Genomic DNA, 750 nt, shown 5'->3' with positions numbered 1-750 from the left:
TGAAAATATTTAGATTAATGAAGATATTTAGCAAAACAATAAAATGTGGGGAGAAAAAGGCATAGAAAGCAACAATAGATACCAGGCACAGTATGGAAAGAGGATGGGAGATGGCAGAGGGTGAGAGATAGGGAATCAAGGATGGGAAAAAAGGCAAAATATACAGGAAATGAGAAATGGAAAATTATTTGTTGACAATAACACATATGTTGATGTGCTTGATTGAGCCAATATACAGTGTATTCTGTATGGAAAAATCTTATTTTGTATGCTGTAATGATGTACAGTGAATTAATGTAAATAAATAGATTAAAATAAATAAAATTAATAAAATAATAGTAAAAAAGAACAACTATATAAGCACATGCAAAAAAATAAAGAATCAGACAAGAGAGTGTGGGTTTTAGAGTGCCACATTCACTAGAAAGTCAAGAGGGAAATCTCAATAAGTATAGGGCCAAAGAATGGAAGCAACACATTCTGGGTAAAATTTGCTCAAGTTTCTTACTGATCCCTGAATACGCATACTGGGGAAAGGCTCAAAACAGACCAGATGGTGCTGAAAGAACTGAATTAAGATTTGTGTTACTTTCATGTTAGAGGAGACCGAGTTTTCTAGTTTGATTCTATAAAAGTTAACTATGTACTTAAGAAAAATCAATATTCTTTAGAGGAGCATTCAGAGCTTCTACAACTTATCATTCACAATGTTGAGGACTCAATCCAATATTCAAAGGAGGAGTATAGAAA

Source organism: Tupaia chinensis, unplaced genomic scaffold (genome assembly GCF_000334495.1).
Source record: "Tupaia chinensis unplaced genomic scaffold, TupChi_1.0 Scaffold000121_1, whole genome shotgun sequence".
NCBI classification, from domain to species: domain Eukaryota; kingdom Metazoa; phylum Chordata; class Mammalia; order Scandentia; family Tupaiidae; genus Tupaia; species Tupaia belangeri.
The sequence above is the reverse complement of the archived record's forward strand: the minus strand, read 5'-3'. Positions refer to the sequence as shown.